This window comes from Stegostoma tigrinum, chromosome 31 (genome assembly GCF_030684315.1).
Source record: "Stegostoma tigrinum isolate sSteTig4 chromosome 31, sSteTig4.hap1, whole genome shotgun sequence".
Taxonomy (NCBI): Eukaryota; Metazoa; Chordata; class Chondrichthyes; order Orectolobiformes; family Stegostomatidae; genus Stegostoma; species Stegostoma tigrinum.
Genome location: NC_081384.1, coordinates 14,867,826 through 14,870,477, shown reverse-complemented (window position 1 = coordinate 14,870,477; position 2,652 = coordinate 14,867,826).

The following is a 2,652-nucleotide window of genomic DNA, read 5'->3' as shown; positions in this document are numbered from 1 at the left end:
GGAGCCCTAGCAAAAACTGGACTCATCGGGAATCACAAGCAGAGACACTGCTGCTGTCAGTGTCTGGGCTGGTGGCAGGCAACCTTCTTGGTGAAGCTTCCTCTAAGGCCTCAATTTTCTCATCCTCAATGGTTCAAGAGATTGGGCGAGCTAGGAGTTTCTCTGTGGAGGTATCGAATATCCCAGCTGGATCTGCAAGACAAAAGAGAGAGAGAAGGCATTACAGCTAGTGGTTAGAAACTGTGTGCAATGAATAAGGTTGACAGTAGGGTTATGGTAAGAATTGCCATGGGGTGAAGAATGGTACTTACTCAGTTGATGGGACATGGATTTCTCGACATCGTTACTGGTCACCTCATGCGAGGGCCTGGATTACGTATTTGCAGGGGCTGAAGACCCTACATTGGTGACTCCTCTACCCCTAATGCCTCACTCTTCCCTGTCATGTCTTCACCTGTAATGCGAAAAAGAGAGGAACTGAGGGAAGAGCAAGTTGGTGGCACACTGTTGCTGGTGCAGGTAGTCAAAAGGTGGTGAGGTATTCCAAGGGAGTGAGTAGGCAGCACTAAGGCCATGCAGGGTTAGTGGTGTAGAAGGTTAGGGAAAGGTAACAGGAGTGAGTGAGGGAAGATGTTGTAAGCAATAGAGAAAGTGACAGAGTATGAGCCTCTAACGGAGGTAAGTGTAGTAGCAGGTGTGAGGTCACAGAGTGTAGCGCATACCCTGGCAGAGCTGAGAATCTCAATGACATTCTTATGGCTCTGCCAGCCATTCCTGTGGGTCTTTGAGATGGCACTGGCCCATGTATTAACCTTGAGCCAGGCTCTGGTAGCATGCCCCCTACTGCTTGTCCTCTGGGGAGAGGATGGCCCTCCTTTGCGACATCTCCTCAATCAGGACCTCCAGGTCCCTGTTGGAGAATCGCCATGCCATTTTTCCCGGTTCTGACAATTTCCATCACAAACGTCTGTCAGTGAATAGGGAAGCTTTGGAATGTCAGCGCTTGTCCGGATGCACAGCAGCTTTTCCGAGATGGCACAGCAGCAGGTGGTGCTCTCTCTTGGCAGACATCTGCTGAGTGGCAGATTGCTGCTGTAAGATGGGACAGGAATCAGACATGGGAGATGTCATAGGGGAGGGGAGCTAGTTAAAGTGGCACATCTGGTAAAGATACGATGAAGGAAACAGCCAGAACTTGCATCCTCCAAACATTCCAACACAACTCGGACTTAGCCAAAAAGATGTAAGATTCAGCCATACGTTTGCACAACAATGATTGTGTAGGTTGTTCCTCCTGTTATTGAAGCTGCTGTACTGTGGCTGTTATGATAAACTGGGTACCCACTGTCTGACCCGGCGAACCAGGCAGGTAGTAAATACTTTTAAATATACTTTCAAAAGAACATCAGGGAATAGTAAAATTTACAACACTCAAGCAGGTATATGTATCATTCTTAAAAATATAGACAAAAATTTCTTAAAAAATGGAAGTGGAATAATTGGGGAGTCACTGTCAACTTTACCAAGAGGCACCAGGTGAAAGTAATGATTGCCCAGCACTTGTAGAATTTGTTCCATTGTTATTGAATCCATTGGATAAATATCTTGTAATTTTTTTAGAGAAATATGTACATCGTTAATGTACATGAAAACACTGAAATTGAAAGTTAAACCTACTATCTCTGCTGAGTTATAAGTGAGTCTGCCAATCATTGAAGTTAATAGAAGTAAAGTTGTGGCACACATCAGTCGACAGTAACTGTGCATTGCCAGTATTAGCTCCTACTGTGGCTTCCTGCTTTGTATGGTCAGCTTAAAATCTAAACACAGGAAGATATCTTTGTTAATTGTATCTTCAGGCAAAATGGAAAAGTATCTCTTATTCTAGATTAAAATGGAAGTTTTATTTTGCTTGTCTGTGCGGGTCTGGTGAGCAGAAGCCCATCACTCTGCATGAGCGTCTCCAAAACAGTTTTGCAAACATTCTCTGCCGTTTTCTAAACGTCAAGTTTCAGTATTCAATATTGGTCTAGACTAATTCAAGCTAAGCAAGTCTGAGCAATTCTTTTCTTATCTTAGGGCACAAATCTCATGGAGCTTTAACAGGATGTGACAGCAGCTTTTTTAAAAAAAAATTGCTACTGTATATTTTTCCATTTTAATATACGTGTGAATAAAATCTAGGATTGTCTGTTAAATAGGTTTTCAAAATACGACTTGTTTTTAACAAAATGGCTGTATTGGAATAAGCTATTTTGATGATGCTCCAACAAAGTATCAGATTCCTAATATTCAATATGATTTATTTTCCCGCACAACCCGTACTCCCTTTTTGATACCATTAGCCAGAAGAGAGTGCTTTATAGCTCTATGCCCGAGGGCTTTCACTGCCATTTCTAATATTGAGTTAACTACTTTTTGAAAGACTTTTTTTCCAACACATCACTTGGGTAAGATTCCTACCAGTACAGATCTCATTCAAGCATTGCCTGTTTAGGTAAAAGCTCTGAATGCAATACTATGCAAAATGATGAAAATCGATATTATTTTTGAACTTTATTGTAATGCTGTCCTTGTTGTGTTCAAAAGGTAAACACTCTCACTTTTCCATTATGCTCTTGAATAGGTTATTACCCAGTTTCTAAATACTCT